This window comes from Azolla caroliniana, unplaced genomic scaffold (assembly GCF_043228905.1).
Source record: "Azolla caroliniana isolate FFs.n. ecotype wild unplaced genomic scaffold, voAzoCaro1.0.p SCAF_7, whole genome shotgun sequence".
In the NCBI taxonomy this organism is placed as follows: Eukaryota; Viridiplantae; Streptophyta; class Polypodiopsida; order Salviniales; family Salviniaceae; genus Azolla; species Azolla caroliniana.
The window spans coordinates 9,726,156-9,753,461 of record NW_028230442.1 but is presented as its reverse complement, the minus strand read 5'-3'; the positions used below and the strand labels follow the sequence as shown (position 1 = coordinate 9,753,461).

The window sequence follows — 27,306 nt, the reverse complement described above, 5'->3', positions numbered from 1 at the left end:
ACAACTAACAAATGAGATTACAACATAATTAAAAGGGGGAGGGAGAGATATAACATAAGTAAAAACATAACTAGAAAAGGAATAGAGAGAGGGAGAGAGAGAGAGAGAGATGAAACATGTAATTATCATTAGGGAAAATTACATTGGGTTTTTGGTGGGTCGGGGGGTGCATGGTCTTACGTACCAGGCAAACTAGTTTCACCCCGAAGGTCTCATCAGTCCCATACGATATGAATGGATTTTTTGAATTGGAGGAAACCATTGTAACCCACTACAAGTAGATTAGGTCACCACAAGGTTTTATGTCTTGTATTTGTTAATTATGAGACTTTTTTTGAAGAAGATGCAACCTGAACTAGACTGATGTTTCCATTGACGGGACTTGAACTGGGGCACTTGGGTGAAAGCCGAGTATCCTAACCAACTAGACTACAAAGGAGTGAAGAGTTGATAGAGTTGAAGGCTCTTTCTCTAAAATGAAATTAAATCTCAATTAACCATACATTGCACAAACGCCAGATTCCTTAATGATTAGGAATAGAGTGAATAATTCTAACAGGCAAGATTTAAATAGATATTCATGCTAAGAATTAATTTTGAATGCCCAGTGTCAAATGAGACCCTTTCGGTTTCGCAAGTCATATGAGACATTTTAGGTTTTTCAACACATATTATCCTTTCAAATGCGATACGTATGGATATTTTGAATTCGAGGCAACCGTTGTAACCCACTACATGTAAATGATGTCACCACAAGGTTTTATGTCTTGTATTTGTTAATTATGAGACTTTTTTCGTATAAGATGTCTTCACCCTGAACTAGACTTGTTGTTTCCATTGCCGGGACTTGACTCGGGTCGCTCGGGTGAAAGCCGAATATCCTAACCAACTAGACTACAATGTTGTACAGAGTTGATAGAGTGGAAGGCTCTTTCTCTAACTTAAAATAAAATCCCGATTAACCATATATCGCAAAAACCCAAGATTCCTGAATGATTAGGAATAGAGCGAATAATTCTACCAGGCAAGATTTAATTAGATATCTATGCTAAGACTTAATTTTGAATGAGCAAGTCACATGAGACGCTTTAGGTTTCGCAAGTCATATGAGACGTTTTAGGTTTTTCAACACGTATTATCCTTTCAAATTCGATACGTATGGATATTTAGAATTCGAGCCAACCGTTGTAACCCACTACATGTAGATTATGTCACCACAAGGTTTTATGTCTTGTATTTGTTAATTATGAAACTTTTTTCTTCTAAGATGTCTTCAACCTAAACTAGACTTATTGTTTCCATTGTCGGGATTTGAACCCGGGTCGCTCGGGTGAAAGCCGAGTATCCTAACCAACTAGACTACAATGGAGTACAGAATTGATAGAGTTGAAGGCTGTTTCTCATCACCATGGATTCTTTACAATCATAAATCGCAAAAACGCAAGATTCCTCAATGATTAGGAATAGAGTGAATAATTCTAACAGGTAAAATTTAATTAGATGTCTATGCTGAGACTTAATTTTAAGTGTGCAAGTAACATGTGACGCTTTCGGTTTCGCAAGTCATATGAGACGTTTAAGGTTTTTCAACACGTATTATCCTTTCAAATTCGTATTATCCTTTCAAATTCGATACTTGAAAGTTTTTTCGTCTAAGATGTCTCCAACCTGGACTAGACTTTATATTTCCATTGCCGGGACTTGAACCCGGGTCGCTTGGGTGAAAGCCGAGTATCCTAACCAACTAGACTACAATGGAGTACAAAGTTAATAGAGTCAAAGGTTCCTCCTCATCACCATCGCTTCTTTACAATAATAAATCGCAGAAACGCAAGATTACTCAATGATTAGGAATAGAATGAATAACTCTAACAGGCAAGATTTAATTAGATATCTATGCTAAGACTTAAATTTGAATGCGCAAGTCACATGAGACGCTTTCGGTTTCGCAAGTCATATCAGATGTTTTAGGTTTTTCAACACGTATTATCCTTTCAAATGCGATACGTATCGATATTTAGAATTCGAGATAACCGTTGTAACCCACTAAATGTAGATTATGTCACCACAAGGTTTTATGTCTTGTATTTGTTAATTATGAGACTTTTTTCGTCTAAGATGTCTCCAACCTAAACTAGACTTGATTTTCCATTGCCGGGACTTGAACCCGGGTCGCTCGGGTGAAAGCCGAGTATCATAACCAACTCGACTACAATGGAGTACAAAGTTGATAGAGTTGAAGGCTCTTTCTCATCACCATTCATTCTTTACAACCATAAAACGCAGAAACGCAAGATTCCTCAATGATTAGGAATAGAGTGAATAATTCTAACAGGAAAGAGGTAATTAGATATTTATGCTAAGAATTAATTTTGAATGAGCAAGTCTCATGACACGCTTTAGGTTTCGCAAGTCATATGTCACCTTTTAGGTTTTTGAACACGTATTAGCCTTTCAGATTCGATAGGTATGGATATTTTGAATTCGAGGCAACTGTTGTAACCCACTACATGTAGATTATGTCACCACAAGGTTTTATGTCTTGTATTTGTTAATTATGAGACTTTTTTCGTCTAAGATGTCTCCCACCTGTACTAGACTTGTTGTTTCCATTGCCGGGACTTGAACCCGGGTTGCTCGGGAGAAAGCCGAGTATCCTAACCAACGAGACTACAATGGAGTACAAAGTTGATAGAGTTAAAGGTTCTTTCTCATCACCATCGCTTCTTTACAATAATAAATCGCAGAAACGCAAGATTCCTCAATGATTAGGAATAGAGTGAATAACTCTAACAGGCAAGATTTAATTAGATATCTATGCTAAGACTTAAATTTGAATGCGCAAGTCACATGAGACGCTTTCGGTTTCGCAAGTCATATCAGACGTTTTAGGTTTTTCAACACGTATTATCCTTTCAAATTCGATACGTATGAATATTTTCAATTCGATGCAACCGTTGTAACCCACTACATGTAGATTATGTCACCACAAGGTTTTATGTCTTGTATTTGTTAATTATGAGACTTTTCTCGTCTAAGATGTGTCCAACCTGAACTAGACTTGTTGTTTCCATTGCTGGGAGTTGAACCCGGGTCGCTCGGGTGAAAGCCGACTATCCTAACCAACGAGACTACAATAGAGTCAAAGGTTCTTTCTCATCACGATCGATTCTTTACAATAATAAATCACAGGAACGCAAGATTCCTCAATGAATAGGAATAGATTGAATAACTCTAACAAGCAAGGTTTAATTAGATATCTATGCTAAGACTAAATTTTGAGTGCGCAAGTCACATCAGACGCTTTCGGTTTCGCAAGTCATATCAGACGTTTTAAATTTTTCAACACGTACTATATTTTCAAATTCGATACGTATCGATATTTTGAATTCGAGGCAGTTGTAACCCACTACATGTAGATTATGTCACAACAAGGTTTTATGTCTTGTATTTGTTAATTATGAGACTTTTTTCGTCAAAGATATCTGGAAGCTAAACTAGACTTGTTTTTCCCATTGCCGGGACTTGAACCCGGGTTGCTCGGGTGAAAGCCGAGTATCCTAACCAACTAGACTACAATGGAGTACGGAGTTGATAGATCGGAAGGCTCTTTCTCATCATCATCGATTCTTTCCAATCATAAATCGCAAAAACGCAAGATTCCTCAATTATTAGGAATAGAGTGAATAATTCTAATAGCCAAGATTTAATTAGATATCTATGCTAAGACTTAATTTTTAATGCGCAAGTAACATGAGACGCTTTAGGTTTCGCAAGTAATATGAGACGTTTTAGGTTTTTCAACACGTATTATACTTTCAAATTCGATATGTATGGATATTCTGAATTCGAGGTATCCGTTCTAACCCACTCCATGTAGGTTATGTCACCACAAGGTTTTATGTCTTGTATTTGTTAATTATGAGACTTTTTTTGTCTAAGATGTCTCCAACCTGAACTAGACTTGTTGTTTCCATTGCGAAGACTTGGACCCGGGTCGCTCGGGTGAAAGCCGACTATCCTAACCACATGTAGATTATGTCACCACAAGGTTTTATGCGTTGTATTTGTTAATTATGAGAGATTTTTCGTCTAAGATGTCTCCAACCTGAACTAGACTTGATATTTGCATTGCCGGGACTTGAACCCGGGTCGCTCGGGTGAAAGCCGAGTATCCGAACCAACTAGACTACAATGGAGTACGAAGTGGATAGACTTGAAGGCTCTTTCTCATTACCATCGATTCTTTACAACCATATATAGCAGAAACGCAAGATTCCCGACTTATTAGAAATAGAGTGAATAATTCTACGAGGCAACATTTAATTAGATATGTATGCTAAGACGTAATTTTGAATGAGCAAGCCACAAAAGAAGGTTTAGGTATAGCAAGTCATATAAGACGTTTTATTATTTTCAACAGGTATTATCCTTTCAAATTCGATACGTATCGATATTTCGAATTCGAGGCAACTGTTGTAACCCACTACATGTAGATTATATCACCACAAGGTTTTATGTCTTGTATTTGTTAATTATGAGACTTTTTTCGTCTAAGATGTCTCCCACATGTACTAGACTTGTTGTTTCCATTGCCGGGACTTGAACCCGGGTCGCTCAGGTGAAAGCCGAGTATCCTAACCAACTAGACTACAATGGAGTACATTGTTGATAGAGTCAAAGGTTCTTTCTCATCACCATCGCTTCTTTAAGATAATAAATCGCAGAAACACAAGATTCCTCAATGATTAGGCAACCGTTGTAACCGAGTACATGTAGATTATGCACAACAAGCTTTTATGTCTTGTATTTGTTAATTATGAGACTTATTTCGTTTAAGATTTGTCCAACCTGAAGTAGACTTCTTGTTTCCTTTGCCGGGACTTGAACCCGGGTCGCTCGGGTGAAAGCCGAGTATCCTAACCAACTAGACTACAATGGACTTCGGAATTGATAGAGTCGAAGGCTAATTCTCATCACCATGGATTATTTACAATCATAAATTGCAAAAACGAAATATTCCTCAATGATTAGGAATAGAGTGAATAATTCTAACAAGCAAGATTTAATTAGATATATATGCTAAGATTTCATTTTGAATGAGCAAAGCACGTGAGATGTTTTAGGTTTTTCAACACGTATTATCCTTTCAAATTCGATACGTATGGATATTTTGAATTCGAGGCATCCGTTGTAATCCACTACATGTAGATTATGTCACCACAAGGTTTTATGTCTTAGATTTGTTAATTATGAGACTTTTTTCGTCTAAGATGTCTGCAACCTGAACTAGACTTGATATTTCCATCGGCGGGACTTGAACCCGGGTCGCTCAGGTGAAAGCCGAGTATCCTAACCAACTAGACTACAATGGAGTACGGAATTGATAGAATTGAAAGCTCTTTCTCATCACCATCGATTCTTTAGAATCATAAATCGCAAAAATGCAAGATTCTTTAATGATTAGGACTAGAGTGAATAATTCCAACAGGCAAGATTTAATTAGATGTCTATGCCGAGAGTTAATTTTAAGTGCGCAAGTAACATGACAAGATTTAATTAGATATCTATTCTAAGACTTAATTTTAAGTGCGCAAGTAACATGACACGCTTTAGGTTTCGCAAGTAATATGAGACTTTTTCGGTTTCTCAACACGTATTATCCTTTCAAATTCGATACGTATGGATATTTTGAATTCGATGCAATAGTTGTAACCCACTACATGTAGATTATTTCACCACAAGGTTTTATGTCTTGTATTTGTTAATTATGAGACTTTTCTCGTCTAAGATGTCTCCAACCTGAACTAGACTTGTTGTTTCCATTGCCGGGACTTGAACCCGGGTCACTCGGGTGAAAGCCGAGTATCCTAACCAACTAGACAACAATGGAATACGTTGTTGATAGAGTTGAAGGCTCTTTCTCATCAACATCGATTCTTTACAACCATAAATCGCAGAAACGCAAGATTCCACAATGATTAGGAATAGAGTGAATAATTCTAACAAGCAATATTTAATTAGATGTCTATGGTAAGACTTAATTTTAAGTGCCCAAGTAACATGAGACGCTTTAGGTTTCGTAAGTAATATGAGACTTTTTAGGTTTTTCAACACATATTATACTTTCAAATTCGATACGTATGGATATTTTGAATTCGAGGCATCCGTTGTAACCCACTCCATGTAGATTATGTCACCACCAGGTTTTATGTCTTGTATTTGTTAATTATGAGACTTTTTTCGTCTTACATGTCTCCAACCTGAACTAGACATGTTGTTTCCATTGCGAAGACTTGAACCCGGGTCGCTCGGGTGAAAGCCGACTATCCTAACCACATGTAGATTATGTCACCACAAGGTTTTATGTGTTGTATTTGTTATTTATGAGAGATTTTTCGTCTAAGATGTCTCCAACCTGAGCTAGACTTGATATTTGCATTGCCGGACTTGAACCCGGGTCGCTCGGGTGAAAGCCGAGTATCCTAACCAACTAGACTACAATGGAGTACGAAGTTGATAATCTTGAAGGCTCTTTCTCATTACCATCGATTCTTTACAAACATAAATCGCAGAAACGCAAGATTCCCCACTAATTAGGAATAGAGTGAATAATTCTACCAGGCAACATTTAATTAGATATGTATGCTAAGACATAATTTTGAATGGACGTTTAATGTTTTTCAACGGGTATTATCCTTTCAAATTCGATACGTATCGATATTTCGAATTCGAGGCAACCGTTGTAACCCACTACATGTAGATTATATCACCACAAGGTTTTATGTCTTATATTTGTTAATTATGAGACTTTTTTCGTCTAAGATGTCTCCCACTTGTACTAGACTGGTTGTTTCCATTGCCGGGACTTGAACCCGGGTGGCTCAGGTGAAAGCCGAGTATCCTAACCAACTAGACTACAATGGAGTACGGAATTGATAGATTTGAAAGTTCTTTCTCATCACCATCGATTCTTTATAATCATAAATCGCAAAAATGCAAGATTCCTATATGATTAGCACTAGAGTGAATAATTCTAACAGGCAAGATTTAATTAGATGTCTATGCTAAGACTTAATTTTAAGTGCACAAGTAACATGACAAGATTTAATTAGATGTCTATGCTAAGACTTAATTTTAAGTGCGCAAGTAACATGACACGCTTTAGGTTTCGCAACTAATATGAGTGTTTTTCCGTTTCTCAACACGTATTATCCTTTCAAATTCGACATGTATGGATATTTTGAATTCGATGCAACAGTTGTAACCCACTACATGTAGATTATGTCACCACAAGGTTTTATGTCTTGTATTTGTTAATTATGAGACTTTTCTCGTCTAAGATGTCTCCAACCTGAACTAGACTTGTTGTTTCCATTGCCGGGACTTGAACCCGGGTCACTCGGGTGAAAGCCGAGTATCCTAACCAACTAGACTACAATGGAGTACGGAGTTGATAGAGTTGAAGGCTCTTTCTCATCACCATCGATTCTTTACAACCATAAATCGCAGAAACGCAAGATTCCACAATGATTAGGAATAGAGTGAATAATTCTAACAGGCAATATTTAATTAGATGTCTATGGTAAGACATAATTTTAAGTGCCCAAGTAACATGAGACGCTTTAGGTTTCGTAAGTAATATGAGACTTTTTAGGTTTTTCAACACATATTATACTTTCAAATTCGATACATATGGACATTTTGAATTCGAGGCATCCGTTGTAACCCACTCCATGTAGATTATGTCACCACAAGGTTTTATGTGCTGTATTTGTTAATTATGAGAGATTTTTCATCTAAGATGTCTCCAGCCTGAACTAGACTTGATATTTCCATTGCGAAGACTTGAACCCGGGTCGCTCGCGTGAAAGCCGACTATCCTATCCACATGTAGATTATGTCACCACAAGGTTTTATGTGTTGTATTTGTTAATTATGAGAGATTTTTCGTCTAAGATGTCTCCAACCTAAACTAGACTTGATATTTCCATTGCCGGGACTTGAACCCGGGTCGCTCGGGTGAAAGCCGAGTATCCTAACCAACTAAACCCTAAACCCTAAACCCTAAACTAGACTACAATGGAGGACAAAGTTGATAATCTTGAAGGCTCTTTCTCATTACCATCGATTCTTTACAACCATAAATCGCAGAAACGCAAGATTCCCCACTGATTAGGAATAGAGTGAATAATACTACCAGGCAACATTTAATTAGATACGTATGCTAAGACATAATTTTGAATGCGCAAGCGACAAAAGACGCTTTAGGTCTAGCAAGTCATATAAGACGTTTAATGTTTTTCAATGGGTATTATCCTTTCAAATTCGATACGTATCGATATTTCGAATTCGAGGAAACCGTTGTAACCCACTACATGTAGATTATATCACCACAAGGTTTTATGTCTTGTATTTGTTAATTATGAGACTTTTTTCGTCTAAGATGTCTCCCACCTGTACTAGACTTGTTGTTTCCATTGCCGGGACTTGAACCCGGGTCACTCAGGTGAAAGCCGAGTATCCTAACCAACTAGACTACAATGGAGTACGGAATTGATAGATTTGAAAGTTCTTTCTCATCACCATCGATTCTTTATAATCATAAATCGCAAAAATGCAAGATTCCTTAATGATTAGGACTAGAGTGAATAATTCTAACATGCAAGATTTAATTAGATGTCTATGCTAAGACTTAAATTTAAGTGCGCAAGTAACATGACACGCTTTAGGTTTCGCAAGTAATATGAGTCTTTTTCGGTTTCTCAACACGTATTATCCTTTCAAATTCGATATGTATGGATATTTTGAATTCGATGCAACAGTTGTAACCCACTACATGTAGATTATGTCACCACAAGGTTTTATGTCTTGTATTTGTTAATTATGAGACTTTTCTCGTCTAAGATGTCTCCAACCTGAACTAGACTTGTTGTTTCCATTGTCGGGACTTGAACCCGGGTCGCTCGGGTGAAAGCCGAGTATCCAAACCAACCAGACTACAATGGAGTACAGAGTTGATAGAGTTGAAGGCTCTTTCTCATCACCATCGATTCTTTACAACCATAAATCGCAGAAACGCAAGATTCCACAATGATTAGGAATAGAGTGAATAATTCTAACAGGCAATATTTAATTAGATGTCTATGGTAAGACTTAATTTTAAGTGCCCAAGTAACCTGAGACGCTTTAGGTTTCGTAAGTAATATGAGACTTTTTAGGTTTTTCAACACATATTATACTTTCAAATTCGATACGTATGGACATTTTGAATTCGAGGCATCCGTTGTAACCCACTCCATGTAGATTATGTCACCACAAGGTTTTATGTCTTGTATTTGTTAATTATGAGACTTTTTTCGTCTAAGATGTCTCCAACCTGAACTAGACTTGTTGTGTCCATTGGGAAGACTTGAACCCGGGTCGCTCGGGTGAAAGACGACTATCCTATCCACATGTAGATTATGTCACCACAAGGTTTTATGTGTTGTATTTGTTAATTATGAGAGATTTTTCGTTTAAGATGTCTCCAACCTAAACTAGACTTGATATTTCCATTGCAGGGACTTGAACTCGGGTCGCTCGGGTGAAAGCCGAGTATCCTAACCAACTAGACTACAATGGAGTACGAAGTTGATAATCTTGAAGGCTCTTTCTCATTACCATCGATTCTTTACAACCATAAATCACAGAAAGGCAAGATTCCCCACTGATTAGGAATAGAGTGAATAATTCTACCAGGCAACATTTAATTAGATATGTATGCTAAGACATAATTTTGAATTCGCAATCCACAAAAGACGCTTTAGGTCTAGCAAGTCATATAAGACGTTTTATGTTTTTCAACGGGTATTATCCTTTCAAATTCGATCCGTATCGATATTTCGAATTCGAGGCAACCGTTGTAACCCACTACATGTAGATTATATCACCACAAGGTTTTATGTCTTGTATTTGTTAATTATGAGACCTTTTTTCGTCTAAGATGTCTCCCACATGTACTAGATTTGTTGTTTCCATTGCCGGGACTTGAACCCGGGTCGCTAGGGTGAAAGCCGAGTATCGTAACCAACTAGACTACAATGGAGTACAAAGTTGATAGAGTCAAAGGTTCTTTCTCATCACCATCGCTTCTTTACAATAATAAATCGCAGAAACGCAAGATTCCTCAATGATTAGGCAACCGTTGTAACCGAGTACATGTAGATTATGCACAACAAGCTTTTGTGTCTTGTATTTGTTAATTATGAGACTTATTTCATTTATGATGTGTCCAACCTGAACTAGACTTGTTGTTTCCATTGCGAAGACTTGAACCCGGGGCGCTCGGGTGAAAGCCGACTGTCCTATCTGTTAGGTAATCGACGGTTTCAAAACCTTCACCTCTCGGCCACAACCGAGGAAACACGAGTCAGTGCAGCAGTAAATCCAAAACACAGAGAGAGACTCGAATGCACAGGATTTAGCGTGGAAAACCCTAAACGGGAAAAAAAACCACGGGAGTGCAAGACTCCAACTATCACTATACACAGGGAATGTACAATGGCGAGCTGCAAGGCGACGACCTTGAGCTCGCTGTCCTCGCCACAGGCGGCGGTATTACACAGAGGCGTCGACCTCTTCCTTTCTCTCTCTCTCTCTCTCTCTCGGCTGCTCTCACTTCGCTCCCTCTAAGTGAAAACAGAAAATGAGCAACAACTACAACTGTTTGCCCTAAGTCATATTTATACACATATGACTTTCCGGCTATTTACAAATATAGCCTCAAGGGCCCTTGGCAAACATATTCACAAATATGTCCCCGCATCCGGACCTCGCTCCGGGTACATTCATCATCCGGCTCCGTAGCCGGGGTCTTCGTCATCCGGCTCCGTAGCCGGGGTCTTCATCATCCGGCTTCCCGGACATCTGACCATCCCATCCGGAGTATTATAGATCATAGCACTAATGTAAGCTTAAGATAAGGATAAAGAATTGAAGATAGAAAGGAGAAAGAGAAAGAAGGGTGCCGATCCACCCGACCACCCCCGAGCGAAGGGATCGAGACGGACTCGAGCCTCGATCGGCGTCCCATACCACCGCCGTGGCGTCGAGTCGTACCTGGTGCTGGCGCGCTCGCTACAAGAGTTGACCCACCACACGAGCAGAGTCTCGATGTAGTCAAAAGATGATCAAATGAGGGTAGCTAGGCCTCTTATTTATAGCGATACCCAAGGCCCCCAGGCAAGTTCACACTTGACCTAATGGGTTGTCTCAATCCCGAGGATTAAAAGTAATCCTCCCCTTCTTTACACTCTCATTTAACCCTCACACTTATCCACGTGTATAGAATACTACGGTAAATTCTTACCACGGGATATTATATGGTCATGCCCGTAACATACTCCCCCTCTTTAAAACATTGCACTCTTGCAATGGAAAGTTAGGGAAGTTAGTTGTAAGAGTATTTTCGCGTTCCCATGTGGCATCTTTTATTGATTTATCCATCCATTTTATTTTGAATTCTCGGATTTCTTTAGTACGTAATTTTTTTGTTTTAACATCGAGAATTCTTTCTGGTACATGTGGTTTAGAAGATAATTCTTCAGAAGTAACCAGAGTTTCAGTCGTAACTGTATTGTCGCCAGAACCTAGAAGTTCTTTTAGACGACTCACATGAAAGACTGGATGAATTCCGACACCATCGGGAAGAGCGAGACGATAGGCTGATGACCCAATGCGTTTGAGGACTGTAAAAGGTCCACAAAACCATGGGGCTAACTTAGCGCACTTACCCGTAGACAATGTCTTAGAATTGTGAGGTACACGTAAAAATACCTTCTGTCCAGGGTTGAATACACGAGGTTGCCTATGATGATCGGCATAAAAACGCGCTCTATCTTGAGCTGTTTTTATATTATCTCGTGCAATATGCAACATATCTTGCATATCCCGAAGAAAGTTTTGCGTACTTCGCAACTCATCATGATGTATAGTAACATCAATCGGGGCTCGTGGCTGAAAACCATACATCAACATAAAAGGACTATATCCCGTCGACGTATGCTTGGAGCTGTTATAAGCAAACTCCAAAATTGGGAGATAACGTTCCCATTTTGTTGGTTTTGCACCAACGTATGCTCGAAGCATGTCCTCAATAATTTGATTTACTCGTTCTGTCTGTCCATCGGATTGAGGATGATCCGTGGAGCTCATGCTCAACGTAGTTTCTAACTTCTTAAAGACTTGTGTCCAGAAGTCACTAGTAAACTTTGGATCTCGATCACTCACGATATCCATCGGTAACCCATAAAAATGAAACAATTCGTCAACGAATTGGTAAGCCAATTCAGGAGCTGTTACCGTGGTTTTAGTAGCAATAAATCTGGCCATTTTAGTTAGTCGATCAACGACAACCCAGATGGCATCATGACCTTTTTGGGTGCGAGGAAGGCTAACAATAAAATCCATGGATATACTTTCCCACTTATTATTGGGAATGTCCAAGGGATGTAAAAGTCCTGCGGCTTTAAGTCGCTCGGCTTTGTTAACCTGACACTGGTGACATTTAGTCACATAACTATGTATGTCAGGACGCATCTTAGGCCAATAAAATTGAGTGGAGATGAGAACGAGTGTACGATGTATTCCAGGGTGCCCTGCTGAGGGTGCATCATGGCATTCAAAAAGAATCCTCTTTTTGACCTCGGGTAAATCTGGAACACAAACCTTCCCATTACGGTAGAGCAAACCGTTAGCAATGTGGAAGTATTCCTTCGAGGATGTGGTGGTGTCTGTTCCAGACTCAACTCTTGCCCAGTATTTTGCAAAATAACTGTCATCAGGATACTTTCCTCGAAGGTGATCATAAAGATCTGATGATATTTCAGTGAAGCTAAGCGTGTTAACTTCACGGATGCGACTTAGTGCATCAGCGACAATGTTCATGGAACCTTTACGATATCGTATGGAAAAATCAAAGTCCTGGATGAGATCAGCCCATCGTGCCTTACGACCTTTCAGGTCTTGTTGGTCACAAAAATATTTCAAGGACTCGTGGTCCGTAGTTACCACAAAGTGATTTCCATAAAGATAATGGCGCCATGTTTTGAGCGCATGTATAACTGCAAATAATTCCTTTTCTTGAACGGTATACCGACATTGAGCAGAATCAAGTTTCTTACTCTCGAATGCTATTGGTTTACCATCTTGATACAAGACAACACCTATAGCATAATCGCTTGCATCGGTTTCAACCTCAAAAGGTTTTGAAGGATCGGGTAAAAGAAGTGAAGGAGCCTTGCAAACCAGGTCCTTGAGTTCCTTAAAGGCAAGGTCTAGTGTAGCATTCCACACAATAGGTTTTGTAGACTTACGCGTTTGACCTTTTAAAAGATCAGTAAACGGCGTCGTCAATTGGGAGTAATTACGAAGAGACTTTCGCAAAAACCCCACAAAACCAAGGAATGATCGAACTTCTCGAATATTCCGAAGAGTGGGCCAAAGCTTGATTTTCTCAATGCGAGAAGGATCAATTTCAACTCCTCGTTCGGTTATGAGATGTCCTAGATAAGTAATTGATTTCTTGAAGAACTCACATTTTGAGATCTTCGCATAAAACTGTTTGTCACGCAATGTTTGTAAAACAAAGCGGACATGTCTAGCATGTTCTTGTAATGTACGGCTATAAACTAAAATATCATCCAAGAAAATAACGACAAATTTTCCAAGTTGTTCTCGGAAAATGTCATTCATTTCTTGTTGAAAAGTAGCCGGAGCATTGGTCAAACCAAAAGGCATAACCAAAAACTCGTAATGGCCATAGCGCGTACGAAATGTCGTTTTAGGAACATCGTCCTCACTTATTCGTATTTGATGGTAGCCAGTACGGAGATCAAGTTTCGTAAAATACCGAGCTCCCTGGAGACGGTCAATTAGATCGTCAGCCCGGGGCAATGGGTACGAATTCTTGATCGTCACTTTATTCAAGCGTCGGTAATTAATACACATACGCCATGTGCCCTCTTTCTTTTTAACCAAGAGAACAGGTGCACCCCATGGAGATTTACTATAACGTATATAACCCATTCGTAAATAGTCCTTGAGTTGCTTAGATACCTCATCTTCTTCGGATCGACTTAAGCGATACGGAGGTATACTTATTGGTGCAACACCAGGTACAATATCTATACGATGGTCTATATTACGTTTAGGAGGTAACCCATCAGGTAGTTCACTTGGAAAAACATCATGAAAATCATTTAAGATTTCATCAAGTTGTTGTTGTTCAAAATATGTTAATTGAATCGGGACATTATCGATATTGTAAACGTGAATGTCCGGATCAAGTACACAATAAAATAACGTAGAACAAGACAACTCGGATATTGATGGACACGAGGAAACAATCGAGAGGGATTGTTTTTTTACACACTGAATAAAATGCGTACAATCGTTCAGTACAAAAGAAATGGAATGACGAACCCAATCAATCAATAAAGAAGAGTTTTTATTATAAAACCAGGGATAACCCAGTATTACATCGGTGGTACAAAGATTCATTACATGGAAGTCTACTTCCTCTATATAAGTATCAATAGAAATTCCTAATGAATGAATCGCCCCGTTGATGTATTGTACTCTTCCATCAGCCAAGTGCACCGTGTAGGTGTGATCACTTACGGTGGGTTGGATTCCCCATATCTAAACCAAACGATCATTCACAAAATTGTGTGAGCTTCCCGAATCAAATAAAAATTGTACGCGAGATCCATTGATATACCCGTTTGCACGTAGTAAATCATTGGGACCCAATACATAGTGAGGGAAAGAACATTGACAATTACTTAAATGGTGTGTATAGACCTGAAGGACATTAGGAATCTGACCTTTATGGTCTGCAGCTTTAGCTTTGGCGTCGTGCTCTTTTCGTTGGAGCTTTCGACATTGATCTTTTGTATGACCCTTCTTTTTGCAGAATACACAAAAAGGATGTTGTCGCTTACAATCGCGATCCAGGAATTCGTTGGGTGTCTTGCGTTTCCCAACAAATTGCAACTGCTTAGTCCCGGGCGCTTCGTTGGGTTTGTTATGGTCCTTCTTCGAAGTGCGTTGGTAGCGAAGAACTATTTCAACGGCCTCTTCGAAGGATTTTGGATCCTTATCATGCACTATCCAGTGATAGTCCGAATTGGGGATGCCATTGACAAAACAAGCTATCAACCAATTGTCCCCTTCTAGACCCGATTTTTGGATTTGGGTTCTAGCATGGTGAACATAGTCTTCTAGCGAGGAAAATTTCCTGCTAGAGAGGTTCATTAAAGCTTGTGCTGCCTCGGTTCGAGAGGGAGGTTGCAGAAATTGGCCCTTAAAAACCGTGACAAAATCTGTCCAGGTATCGGGCAATTTCCCCATAGTACGGAGGCCACGCCACCAGGCGGCGGCCTTACCCCCGAGTTCTCGACCGACATATGCAATCTTCGTACTATCTGGCGTGGGATAGAGCTCAAAATGAGACTCCCATCGTCCCAGCCATGTGCAGATTGCTTCTTCGGTTCTTTCCTTTTTGTCTCCCGTAAATGGCTTAACGACAAATGATGGTTCACCTTGTCGCTCATCAGGTCTATTAGTCTCACGTTGTAGACTAATGACACGTGCCTCAAGAGCACTCTGAGATTGCCGAAGTTCGGTCATCTGTTGAGCGGTGAAACTAAGGAATTGGGTTATTTGTGCCAAATACATCTCAGTGGACATTTGTCCAGGAGGATTCCCTTGAGTTCCTTCCGCTTGAGCGGATGACATCGGGTCGTTAATTTGAGCCATTAAAGATTATTTCTGGAAAAGAAATAGGATAAGGTCAGAGATATAGTCATAACATCATGTCGTGATGTAAACATATCATGGGCGAGCATTAATCGATATCATTATCTCACGTCAATACCCCTCTAGACGTATGAGATGAGGTTCAAGATCAGGTTACTATGGTAACACAAAGGTGTTTTAAAAACCATGGGGGTGACAAATAAATGTCTTTCCCTGATCTCTATATCGATTTTTTCATGGTGGCTCCCCGAGGCTCAACCATGTATGTTCGCGTCATGAATAGTTTATACACGAAAAAAATGTTAACAATAAACTATGTTTCGGTGCCCACATAAGTGGTTTCGGCTCTTTAAGTCCTATTACGAGGACCCCGAGGTGCACTTAGACCTTAAGTCTAAACATGTGTTATAGTCATATGTATCAAGGATGTTGTATGGTCTTGGTCATATTTGAACTCGAGACCAAATATTATAGATCATAGCACTAATGTAAGCTTAAGATAAGGATAAAGAATTGAAGATAGAAAGGAGAAAGAGAAAGAAGGGTGCCGATCCACCCGACCACCCCCGAGCGAAGGGATCGAGACGGACTCGAGCCTCGATCGGCGTCCCATACCACCGCCGTGGCGTCGAGTCGTACCTGGTGCTGGCGCGCTCGCTACAAGAGTTGACCCACCACACGAGCAGAGTCTCGATGTAGTCAAAAGATGATCAAATGAGGGTAGCTAGGCCTCTTATTTATAGCGATACCCAAGGCCCCCAGGCAAGTTCACACTTGACCTAATGGGTTGTCTCAATCCCGAGGATTAAAAGTAATCCTCCCCTTCTTTACACTCTCATTTAACCCTCACACTTATCCACGTGTATAGAATACTACGGTAAATTCTTACCACGGGATATTATATGGTCATGCCCGTAACACGGAGGGACCGTAATCCCAACAAACTCCCCCTTCACTTCGGCATGGGATGTCTTTCCAGTCCGACCCTCTTCCGGCACGCTTCCAGTTTGTCGGGTGTGAGCACTTTGGTCAGCATATCTGACCCGTTCTCGTCCGTGTGGATCTTCGTCAGCACGAACTCCTGGTCTTCTATCCTTTCCCGGATCCAGTGATATCTTCGCTGGATGTGCTTCGTCCGGGAGTGATAGGCCGCGTTCTTCGCAAGGTGGATGGCACTCTGACTGTCGCAGTAGAGTCGGTACTCCTCCTGCCGGATACCGAGCTCTCTAATGAAGTCCTTCATCCATATCATTTCCTTGCCGGCTTCAACAGCCGCCATGTACTCCGCCTCCGTGGTTGACAATGCAACCGTCTTCTGCAGCCTCGACTGCCACGAAACAGCGCCCCCTGCATACGTCATCACATACCCTGATGTGGACCGGCTGGTATCTGCATCAGCCGACATATCCGAATCGGTAAAGCCGTCGAGTTCGGGCTTACCGGAGCCGAATCGGAGGCACACGTTTGCCGTGCCCTTCAGGTATCGGAGTATCCACTTGGCCGCGTTCCAGTGTTCTTTGTCGGGATTGCTCATGTACCGGCTAACCACTCCGACTGCATATCCTATGTCCGGTCTTGTACACACCATTGCGTACATCAAGCTTCCGACGGCAGAGGCGTATGGTACTTTCATCATGTCCTCCTTTGCAGCCTTTGTCTTGGGGCTTTGCTTGCTGGGCAACTTGCAGTTTGCCGGGAGGGTTGACCCGACCGGTCTTGCTTCCGACATGTTGAACCGGTGAAGCACCTTTGTCACTTACTTCTCCTGTGACAGCCACAACTGCTTCTTCTTCCGGTTCCGGATGATGTGCATCCCGAGTATTTGCCTCGCCGGACCCAGGTCCTTCATTGAGAAGGTTCGGTGAAGCGCTTTCTTCAGCATCCGTATCTTGACCTGGTCTCGTCCGACGATCAACATGTCGTCCACGTACAGGAGGAGTATTAGGAAGTCTCCTCCTTCGAACTTCTTCACAAACACGCAGTGATCGGACTGCGTTTTGTGATACCCTTCGTCGGTCATGAAAGAGTCGAACTTCCGGTACCATTGCCGGGGAGCCTGCTTCAGTCCGTAAAGGCTCTTCTTCAACCGGCATACCAGGTGCTCCTTCCCTTTCTTCTCGAATCCTTCCGGTTGCTGCATGTAGATCTCTTCTTCGAGGTCACCGTGAAGGAATGCCGTCTTCACGTCCATCTGTTCTACCTCGAGGTCCATGCTTGCCGCTATGCTCAGCACCATCCGGATGGAGGTCATCTTCACTACCGGGGCAAATATCTCGTCGAAGTCGACGCCCTTCTTCTGCTGGAACCCCTTCACCACGATCCTGGCTTTGTATCTCGGGGGGTTTCCGGCATCTCCCGGTTTCAGCTTGAACACCCACTTGTTTCAAAGCGCCCGCTTTCCTTTCGGCAACTCCACAAGTTCATATGTGTGGTTCTCATGCAGGGAATCCATCTCCTCCTGCATGGCACTTAACCACCTGCGGCTATGGGTGTCAAGCTTTGCTTCTTCAAAACTCTCCGGCTCCCCCTTGTCGGTTAGCAGCACGTGCTCTGGTTCCAGAAATCTCCGGGGGGCCCTTCTCTCTCTTAGAGGATATCTCCGTTCCGGAGCTTCGGTAACCGGCTCCTCCGTTTCCTCTTCATCCGAATCCATTTCGGGATCGGGGCCGGTTCCAGTATCAGTTTCATCTTCCTCGGCCGGTTCTGTTTCTTCACCGTCTTCGGCCGGATCCTCGAGTGCTAACCGGTCCCTTGCCGGTCGGGACTGCTCTTCGTAGAGTTGATTCTCACCGGTCGACTTGGAGCTCTTCATCTTCTTCTCCGACTCCCAGTCGGCGAGTGTCTTGTCCTCCATGAAGATGATATCACGACTCCTGAATATCTTCTTGTCGACCGGGTCCCATACTCGGTAGCCGAACTCGTCGTCGCCGTAACCGAGGAATATGCATGGCCGGGTCTTTGGATCTAGCTTTCCTCTCCGGTCCTTTGCCACATGCACATATGCGAGACATCCGAACACCTTCAGATGCCGGTAGGATACTTCCCTACCGGTCCACACTCTCTGTGGCGTGTCTCCATCCAGGGGTACTGAGGGTGATCTATTTATCACATATGTCGCCGTCGACATTGCCTCAGCCCAAAATCCCTTGGGTAATTTCGCATGTGCTAGCATACTCCGGACCCTCTCCATTATGGTCCGGTTCATCCTCTCGGCCAGCCCGTTCAGTTCCGGCGTCTTCGGCACAGTAAACTCAAGCCGGATTCCCTTCGAGCGACAGTACTCCGCGAACTGCCCCCGGTATTCCCCTCCGTTATCCGCTCGTATCGCTTTCAGCTTCTTGCCGGATTCTCTTTCCACTCTCGCGTGGAGTTCTTTGAAGACGCACAACACTTGGTCCTTTGTCTTCAACGTTGTCGTCCACAGCTTCCGGCTGTGGTCATCAATGAATGTCACGAAGTACTGGGCTCCGCCATGTGACTTCGTTTCTACTTGACACACGTCAGTGTGCACCAACTCCAATGGTGCGCTACGTCTCGTCGGTGGCCTTGAGTGGAAGGAGGTCCGGTTTTGCTTACCGGCCAGACAGTCGGTACACTTCCCCAAGTGTAAATGCTTTACCGGTATCAGGTTGTCTTCGGCAAGCCTCTTCATCCCCTTCTCGCTCATGTGGCACAGTCTCTTGTGCCATAGCTCACCGGCAGTGTCAGCTGCCACGTTCAGCTCCTCAGGACATAGCCGGGAATTCATCAGGTACAGTGTGTTGACCTTCCGGGCCCGAGCCACTATCAGGCTCCCTTTGCTGAACTTCGTGACACCGTTCCGGATGCTACCCGTGTAGCCTTCATCGTCTAGCCTCCCGGCCGAAATCAGGTTCAATCGAACCTCCGGAACGTGTCGGACATCCTTCAGCAGCATCTTGCATCCGGTTGATGTCATCAGCCACACGTCTCCTATGCCGGCAATCCGGCATTTACCTTCATTTCCCATCCGGACACAACCGTGCTCACCGGCTGTGTAGGATGAGAAGTATTTCTTCTCCGGGGTCAGGTGGAACGACGCTCCGGAATCGACCACCCAGGTCATCTCTTCACCGGCAAGGTTCAGCTCCCTCTCTTCGATAATGAGCATTATCTCTTCTTCACTTGCCGCGAGTGCCGTCGTTCCTTTCCGGTCCTGCCCTCGCCGATCCGGACCTCTCCGGTCCGTGGCTCCCCGGTATGCGCCGTTTCGCTCCGGTGACTTCTTCGAATCGGTGTCGTCGGCTCCGTTGTCTTTTCGGTAATGCCGACAATTCTTCCGGAAGTGCCCCGGCTTCCCACAGTGGAAGCATGTGGGCCTTCCTCTTGACTGCGACCGGGTCCCCGACTTCTCCCGTCTTTGCGGACTCCGGTTCCGTTGTGTTGGGATTACGGTCCCTCCGGATGGGATGTCTGGAGATGAATGACGGCAAGCCCGGTTGCGGTTACGGAACCGGATGATGAAGAGTACCCGGCATGAAGCCGGATGAAGAGTACCCGGCATGAAGCCGGATGAAGAGTACCCGGATGCGGATCCGGATGATGAAGAGTACCCGGCATGAAGCCGGATGAAGAGTACCCGGATGCGGATCCGGATGATGAAGAGTACCCGGCATGAAGCCGGATGAAGAGTACCCGGATGCAGATCCGGATGATGAAGAGTACCCGGCATGAAGCCGGATGAAGAGTACCCGGATGCGGATCCGGATGATGAAGACCCCGGCTACGGAGCCGGATGACGAATGTACCCGGAGAGAGATCTGGATGCAGGGACATATTTGTGAATATGTTTGCTAAGAGCCCTTGAGGCTATATTTGTAAATATCCCGAAAGTCATATATGTATAAATATGACTTAGGGCAAACAGTTTTATGTTGTTGCTTATTTTTCATGAGAAGTGAGAGCAGCCGAGAGAGAGAGAGAGAGACGAAGAGGTCGTTGCCTCTGTGTATTACCGCCGCCTGTGGCGAAGACAGTGAGCTCAAGGTTGTTGCCTTGTAGCTTCACCATTGTACATCCCTGTTCATAGTGATAGTTGGAGGTTGAGGACTCCCGTGGTTTTTCCCATTTAGGGTTTTCCACGTAAAACATCCAGTGTACCTTTCTCTCTATTGTTTTGTGCATTTTCTATTTCCTGTTTTCTGTGAGTTGATCCCATTCCTCGGTTGTGGCCGAGCACTGTTTTGCAACACGTTGTCTTCCCCGATCCGATTCGGTAAGCAGCATCTTTGGATCGGAGGCCGGTTCTTTATCTCTCCGACGCGCTTCTTCGTTCAAAATACTTGTCTTTACCGTTTGTAGGGACAAGTTATCTTCGGTGCAGGAGGTGCTGAGAGTCACCACCAAGTTCTCCCAGCTTTCCGGCAATGTACACATCAGGATGATGGCTTGCATTGCATCCTCCAACGGGAACTTGATCGCCGCAAGCTGGTTCACGAATCCCATGAACGTGCTTACGTGTTCCACCATACTCTCGCCGTCCCGGTACTTGAGGTTCACTATCTTCCTCATCAGGGAGGTCCGGTTCAACGCATTCTTCCTCTCGTAGAGGCCCGACAGCTTCCGCCACATCTCATAGGCGTTCATATCGTTCGCCACATGTTGCAGAACACTTACATCGACATATTGCCGGATCGTCGCTACGGCTTTCCGGTTCAGGAGCTTCCACTCCGACTCTATTACCCCCTTGGGTATCTCGGCATTGTCGATCGGTTCGTACAAGTCTCGGACGATGAGAAGGTCTTCCATCTTTATCTTCCAGTCGGCGTAATTCTGTGAGTTCAACACCATCATGCCCGGAGGCCCACTACCGCCGCCTTCCATTTTCTGTGTTACCGTCGCTCTGATACCACTTGTTAGGTAATCGACGGTTTCAAAACCTTCACCTCTCGGCCACAACCGAGGAAACACGAGTCAGTGCAGCAGTAAATCCAAAACACAGAGAGAGACTCGAATGCACAGGATTTAGCGTGGAAAACCCTAAACGGGAAAAAAAACCACGGGAGTGCAAGACTCCAACTATCACTATACGCAGGGAGTGTACAATGGCGAGCTGCAAGGCGACGACCTTGACCTCGCTGTCCTCGCCACAGGCGGCGGTATTACACAGAGGCGTCGACCTCTTCCTTTCTCTCTCTCTCTCTCGGCTGCTCTCACTTCGCTCCCTCTAAGTGAAAACAGAAAATGAGCAACAACTACAACTGTTTGCCCTAAGTCATATTTATACATATATGACTTTCCGGCTATTTACAAATATAGCCTCAAGGGCCCTTGGCAAACATATTCACAAATATGTCCCCGCATCCGGACCTCGCTCCGGGTACATTCATCATCCGGCTCCGTAGCCGGGGTCTTCATCATCCGGCTTCCCGGACATCTGACCATCCCATCCGGAGGGACCGTTATGAGAGATTTTTCGTCTAAGATGTCTCCAACCTAAACTAGACTTGATATTTCCATTGCCGAGACTTGAACCCGGGTCGCTCGGGTGAAAGCCGAGTATCCTAACCAACTAGACTACAATGGAGTACAAAGTTGATACAGTCAAAGGTTCTTTTTCATCACCATCGCTTCTTTACAATAATAAATCGCAGAAACGAAAGATTCCTCAATGATTAGGCAACCGTTGTAACCGAGTAACATGTGGATTATGCACAACAAGCTTTTATGTCTCGTATTTGTTAATTATGAGACTTATTTCGTTTAAGATGTGTCCAACCTGAACTAGACTTGTTGTTTCCATAGCCGGGACTTGAACCCGGGTCGCTTGGGTGAAAGCCGAGTATCCTAACCAACTAGACTACAATGGAGTTCGGAATTGATAGAGTCGAAGGCTGTTTCTCATCACCATGGATTCTTTACAATCATAAATTGCAAAAACGAAATATTCCTCAATGATTAGGAATAGAGTGAATAATTCTAACAGGCAAGATTTAATAAGATATCTATGCTAAGACTTAATTTTGAATGAGCAAGTCACGTGAGATGTTTTAGTTTTTTAAACATGTATTATCCTTTCAAATTCGATACGTATGGATATTTTGAATTCGAGGCATCCGTTGTAATCCACTACATGTAGATTATGTCACCACAAGGTTTTATGTCTTGGATTTGTTAATTATGAGACTTTTTTCGTCTAAGATGTCTGCAACCTGAACTAGACTTGATATTTCCATTGCCGGGACTTGAACCCGGGTCGCTCGGGTGAAAGCCGAGTATCCTAACCAACTAGACTACAATCGAGTACGGAATTGATAGAATTGAAAGCTCTTTCTCATCACCATCGATTCTTTATAATCATAAATCGCAAAAATGCAAGATTCCTTAATAATTAGGAATAGAGTGAATAATTCTACCAGGTAACATTTAATTAGATATGTATGCTAAGACATAATTTTGAATGCGCAAGCCACAAAAGACGCTTTAGGTCTAGCAAGTCATATAAGACGTTTTATGTTTTTCAACAGGTATTATCCTTTCAAATTCGATACGTATCGATATTTCGAATTCGAGGCAACCGTTGTAACCCACTACATGTAGATTATATCACCACAAGGTTTTATGTTTTCTATTTGTTAATTATCAGACTTTTTTCGTCTAAGATGTCTCCCACCTGTACTAGACTTGTTGTTTCCATTGCCGGGACTTGAACCCGGGCTGCTCGGGTGAAAGCCGAGTATCGTAACCAACTAGACTACAATGGAGTAAAAAGTTGATAGAGTCAAAGGTTCTTTCTCATCACCATCGCTTCTTTACAATAATAAATCGCAAGTCACATGAGACGCTTTCGGTTTCGCAAGTCATATCAGATGTTTTAGGTTTTTCAACACGTATTATCCTTACAAATGCGATACGTATCGATATTTTGAATTCGAGGCAACCGTTGTAACCCACTACATGTAGATTATGTCACCACAAGGTTTTATGTCTTGTATTTGTTAATTATGAGACTTTTTTCATCTAAAATGTCTCCAACCTGAACTAGACTTGATTTTCCATTGCCGGGACTTGAACCCGGGTCGCACGGGTGAAAGACGAGTATCCTAACCAACTAGACTACAATCGAGTACAGAGTTGATAGAGTTGAAGGCTCTTTCTCATTACCATTCATTCTTTACAACCATAAAACGCAGAAATGCAAGATTCCTCAATGATTAGGAATAGAGTGAATAATTCTAACAGGAAAGATTTAATTAGATATTTATGCTAAGATTTAATTTTGAATGAGCAAGTCTCATGACACGCTTTAGGTTTCGCAAGTCATATGACACCTTTTAGGTTTTTCAACACGTAGTATCCTTTCATATTCGATACGTATGGATGTTTTGAATTCGAGGCAACCGTTGTAACCCACTACATGTAGATTATGTCACCACAACGTTTTATTTCTTGTATTTTTTAATTATGAGACTTTTTACGTCTATGATGTCTCCCACCTGTACTAGACTTGTTGTTTCCATTGCCGGGACTTGAACCCGGGTCGCTCGGGTGAAAGCCGAGTATCCTAACCAACTAGACTACAATGGAATACAAGGTTGATAGAGTCAAAGGTTCTTTCTCATCACCATCGCTTCTTTACAATAATAAATCGCAGAAACGCAAGATTCCTCAATGATTAGGCAACCAATGTAACCGAGTACATGTAGATTATGCACAACAAGCTTTTATGTCTTGTATTTCTTAATTATGAGACTTATTTCGTTTAAGATGTGTCCAACCTGAACTAGACTTGTTGTTTCCATTGCCGGGACTTGAACCCGGGTCGCTCGGGTGAAAGCCGAGTATCCTAACCAACTAGACTACAATGGAGTACAAGGTTGATAGAGTCAAAGGTTCTTTCTCATCACCATCGCTTCCTTACAATAAAAAATCGCAGATACGCAAGATTCCTCAATGATTAGGCAACCGTTGTAACCAAGTACATGTAGATTATGCACAACAAGCTTTTATGTCTTGTATTTGTTAATTATGAGACTTATTTCGTTGAAGATGTGTCTAAGCTGAACTAGACTTGTTGTTTCCATTGTCGGGACTTGAACCCGGGTCGCTCGGTTGAAACCCGAGTATCCTAACCAACTAGACTACAATGGAGTACGAAGTTGATAGCTTGAAGGCTCTTTCACATTACCATCGATTCTTTAAAACAATAAATCGCAGAAATGCAAGATTCCCCACTGATTAGGAATAGAGTGAATAATTCTACCAGGCAACATTTAATTAGATATGTATGCTAAGACATAATTATGAATGCGCAAGCCACAAAAGACGCTTTAGGTCTAGCAAGTCATATAAGACGTTTAATGTTTTTCAACAAGTATTATCCTTTCAAATTCGATACGTATCGATATTTCGAATTCGAGGCAACCGTTGTAACCCACTACATGTAAATTATATCACCACAAGGTTTTATGTCTTATATTTGTTAGTTATGAGACTTTTTTCGTCTAAGATGTCTCCCACTTGTACTAGACTTATTGTTTCCATTGCCGGGACTTGAACCCGGGTCGCTCAGGTGAAAGCCGAGTATCCTAACCAACTAGACTACAATGGAGTACGGAATTGATAGATTTGAAAGTTCTTTCTCATCACCATCGATTCTTTATAATCATAAATCGCAAAAATGCAAGATTCCTATATGATTAGGACTAGAGTGAATAATTCTAACAGGCAAGATTTAATTAGATGTCTATGCTAAGACTTAATTTTAAGTGCGCAAGTAACATGACACGCTTTAGGTTTCGCAAGTAATATGAGTCTTTTTCGGTTTCTCAACACGTATTATCCTTTCAAATTCGACATGTATGGATATTTTGAATTCGATGTAACAGTTGTAACCCACTACATGTAGATTATGTCGCCACAAGGTTTTATGTCTTGTAGTTGTTAATTATGAGACTTTTCTCGTCTAAGATGTCTCCAACCTGAACTAGACTTGTTGTTTCCATTGCCGGGACTTGAACCCGGGTCGCTCGGGTGAAAGCCGAGTATCCTAACCAACTAGACTACAATAGAGTACGAAGTTGATAATCTTGAAGGCTCTTTCTCATTACCATCGATTCTTTACAACCATAAATCGCAGAAACGCAAGATTCCCCACTGATTACAAATAGAGTGAATAATTCTACCAGGCACCATTTAATTAGATATGTATACTAAGACATAATTTTGAATGCGCAAGCCACAAAAGACGCTTTAGGTCTAGCAAGTCATATAAGACGTTTAATGTTTTCAAACGGGTATTATCCTTTCAAATTCGATACGTATCGATATTTCGAATTCGAGGGCACCGTTGTAACCCACTACATGTAGATTATATCATCACAAGGTTTTATGTCTTGTATTTGTTAATTATGAGACTTTTTACGTCTAAGATGTCTCCCACCAGTACTAGACTTGTTGTTTCCATTGCCGGGACTTGAACCCGGGTCGCTCGGGTGAAAGCCGAGTATCCTAACCAACTAGACTACAATGGAGTACAAGGTTGATAGAGTCAAAAGTTCTTTCTCATCACCATCACTTCTTTACAATAATAAATCGCAGATACGCAAGATTCCTCAATGATTAGGCAACCGTTGTAACCAAGTACATGTAGATTATGCACAACAAGCTTTTATGTCTTGTATTTGTTAATTATGAGACTTATTTCGTTGAAGATGTGTCCAACCTGAACTAGACTTGTTGTTTCCATTGCCGGGACTTGAAGCCGGGTCGCTCGGTTGAAACCCGAGTATCCTAACCAACTAGACTACAATGGAGTACGAAGTTGATAGCTTGAAGGCTCTTTCTCATTACCATCGATTCTTTAAAACCATAAATCGCAGAAACGCAAGATTCCCCACTAATTAGGAATAGAGTGAATAATTCTACCAGGCAACATTTAATTAGATATGTATGCTAAGACATAATTTTGAATGCGCAAGCCACAAAAGACGCTTTAGGTCTAGCAAGTCATATAAGACGTTTAATGTTTTTCAACAGGTATTATCCTTTCAAATTCGATACGTATCAATATTTCGAATTCGAGGCAACCGTTGTAACCCACTACATGTAGATTATATCACCACAAGGTTTTATGTCTTGTATTTGTTAATTATGAGACTTTTTTCGTCTAAGATGTCTCCCACCTGTACTAGACTTGTTGTTTCCATTGCCGGGACTTGAACCCGGGTCGCTCAGGTGAAAGCCGAGTATCCTAACCAACTAGACTACAATGGAGTACGGAATTGATAGATTTGAAAGTTCTTTCTCATCACCATCGATTCTTTATAATCATAAATCGCAAAAATGCAAGATTCCTTAATGATTAGGACTAGAGTGAATAATTCTAACAGGCAAGATTTAATTAGATGTCTATGCTAAGACTTAATTTTAACTGCGCAAGTAACATGACAAGATTTAATTAGATGTCTATGCTAAGACTTAATTTTAAGTGCGCAAGTAACATGACACGCTTTAGGTTTCGCAAGTAATATGAGTCTTTTTCGGTTT

At 42.0% G+C, this 27,306-nt stretch overlaps 17 non-coding genes across 17 annotated transcripts; all 17 read right to left on the bottom strand.

Moving 5' to 3' along the window:
- Positions 1–1,296: 1,296 nt before the first annotated feature.
- On the bottom strand, positions 1,297–1,369 carry TRNAE-UUC (transfer RNA glutamic acid (anticodon UUC)). Its single transcript has one exon. It is a non-coding gene; the product is annotated as a tRNA-Glu (tRNA).
- Positions 1,370–1,686: 317 nt separating this feature from the next.
- Positions 1,687–1,759, bottom strand: TRNAE-UUC (transfer RNA glutamic acid (anticodon UUC)). Its single transcript has one exon. It is a non-coding gene; the product is annotated as a tRNA-Glu (tRNA).
- A 387-nt stretch (positions 1,760–2,146) lies between these two features.
- TRNAE-UUC (transfer RNA glutamic acid (anticodon UUC)) lies at positions 2,147–2,219 on the bottom strand. Its single transcript has one exon. It is a non-coding gene; the product is annotated as a tRNA-Glu (tRNA).
- Positions 2,220–4,587: 2,368 nt separating this feature from the next.
- TRNAE-UUC (transfer RNA glutamic acid (anticodon UUC)) lies at positions 4,588–4,660 on the bottom strand. The gene has a single exon. It is a non-coding gene; the product is annotated as a tRNA-Glu (tRNA).
- Positions 4,661–4,869: 209 nt separating this feature from the next.
- Positions 4,870–4,942, bottom strand: TRNAE-UUC (transfer RNA glutamic acid (anticodon UUC)). Its single transcript has one exon. It is a non-coding gene; the product is annotated as a tRNA-Glu (tRNA).
- Positions 4,943–5,820: 878 nt separating this feature from the next.
- On the bottom strand, positions 5,821–5,893 carry TRNAE-UUC (transfer RNA glutamic acid (anticodon UUC)). Its single transcript has one exon. It is a non-coding gene; the product is annotated as a tRNA-Glu (tRNA).
- A 1,479-nt stretch (positions 5,894–7,372) lies between these two features.
- TRNAE-UUC (transfer RNA glutamic acid (anticodon UUC)) lies at positions 7,373–7,445 on the bottom strand. The gene has a single exon. It is a non-coding gene; the product is annotated as a tRNA-Glu (tRNA).
- Positions 7,446–8,475: 1,030 nt separating this feature from the next.
- Positions 8,476–8,548, bottom strand: TRNAE-UUC (transfer RNA glutamic acid (anticodon UUC)). The gene has a single exon. It is a non-coding gene; the product is annotated as a tRNA-Glu (tRNA).
- Positions 8,549–22,272: 13,724 nt separating this feature from the next.
- TRNAE-UUC (transfer RNA glutamic acid (anticodon UUC)) lies at positions 22,273–22,345 on the bottom strand. The gene has a single exon. It is a non-coding gene; the product is annotated as a tRNA-Glu (tRNA).
- Positions 22,346–22,555: 210 nt separating this feature from the next.
- Positions 22,556–22,628, bottom strand: TRNAE-UUC (transfer RNA glutamic acid (anticodon UUC)). Its single transcript has one exon. It is a non-coding gene; the product is annotated as a tRNA-Glu (tRNA).
- Positions 22,629–22,988: 360 nt separating this feature from the next.
- On the bottom strand, positions 22,989–23,061 carry TRNAE-UUC (transfer RNA glutamic acid (anticodon UUC)). The gene has a single exon. It is a non-coding gene; the product is annotated as a tRNA-Glu (tRNA).
- A 1,211-nt stretch (positions 23,062–24,272) lies between these two features.
- TRNAE-UUC (transfer RNA glutamic acid (anticodon UUC)) lies at positions 24,273–24,345 on the bottom strand. Its single transcript has one exon. It is a non-coding gene; the product is annotated as a tRNA-Glu (tRNA).
- Positions 24,346–24,554: 209 nt separating this feature from the next.
- TRNAE-UUC (transfer RNA glutamic acid (anticodon UUC)) lies at positions 24,555–24,627 on the bottom strand. The gene has a single exon. It is a non-coding gene; the product is annotated as a tRNA-Glu (tRNA).
- Positions 24,628–25,296: 669 nt separating this feature from the next.
- On the bottom strand, positions 25,297–25,369 carry TRNAE-UUC (transfer RNA glutamic acid (anticodon UUC)). The gene has a single exon. It is a non-coding gene; the product is annotated as a tRNA-Glu (tRNA).
- A 388-nt stretch (positions 25,370–25,757) lies between these two features.
- TRNAE-UUC (transfer RNA glutamic acid (anticodon UUC)) lies at positions 25,758–25,830 on the bottom strand. Its single transcript has one exon. It is a non-coding gene; the product is annotated as a tRNA-Glu (tRNA).
- A 388-nt stretch (positions 25,831–26,218) lies between these two features.
- On the bottom strand, positions 26,219–26,291 carry TRNAE-UUC (transfer RNA glutamic acid (anticodon UUC)). Its single transcript has one exon. It is a non-coding gene; the product is annotated as a tRNA-Glu (tRNA).
- A 669-nt stretch (positions 26,292–26,960) lies between these two features.
- On the bottom strand, positions 26,961–27,033 carry TRNAE-UUC (transfer RNA glutamic acid (anticodon UUC)). Its single transcript has one exon. It is a non-coding gene; the product is annotated as a tRNA-Glu (tRNA).
- Positions 27,034–27,306: the final 273 nt, after the last annotated feature.